The sequence below is a fragment of the Echinops telfairi genome, unplaced genomic scaffold (assembly GCF_000313985.2).
Source record: "Echinops telfairi isolate 266 unplaced genomic scaffold, ASM31398v2 ScPeMD7_4;HRSCAF=17, whole genome shotgun sequence".
NCBI lineage: Eukaryota > Metazoa > Chordata > Mammalia > Afrosoricida > Tenrecidae > Echinops > Echinops telfairi.
In genome coordinates, this window is record NW_022103900.1 from 13662144 (window position 1) to 13662728 (window position 585).

Genomic DNA, 585 nt, shown 5'->3' on the forward strand with positions numbered 1-585 from the left:
GAATCCAGGACAGATGAACCCCTCAGGACCAGTGGTGAGAGTGGTGATATCGGGAGGGTGGAGGGTAGGTGGGGTAGAAAGGGGTAACTGATTACAAGGACCTACATATAACCCCCTCCCTGGGAGACGGACAACAGAAAAGAGGGTGAAGGGAGACGCTGGAGTGTGAGACATGACAAAATAATAATTTATAAATTATCAAGAGTTCAGGAGGGAGGGGCAGGGTAGGGAGGGGAAAAATGAGGAGCTGATACCAAGGGCTCAAGTAGAAAGCAAATATTTTGAGAATGATGATGGCAACAAATGTACAAATGTGCTCGACACAATGGATGGATGTATGGATTGTGATAAGAGTTGTACGAGCACCCAATAAAATTATTTTTTAACTTTTTAAAAAATTATTTTATTGAGGGCTCGTACAATTCTTACCACAGTCCATACATACATCCATTGAGTCGAGCACATATGTACACCTGTTGCCCTCATCAGTCTCAAAACATTTGCCCTCTACTTTAGCCCTCAATATCGTTTGCTCATTTCTCCCTCCCTCCCTCCTCCCCCTCCCTCCTGAACCCTTCATAATTC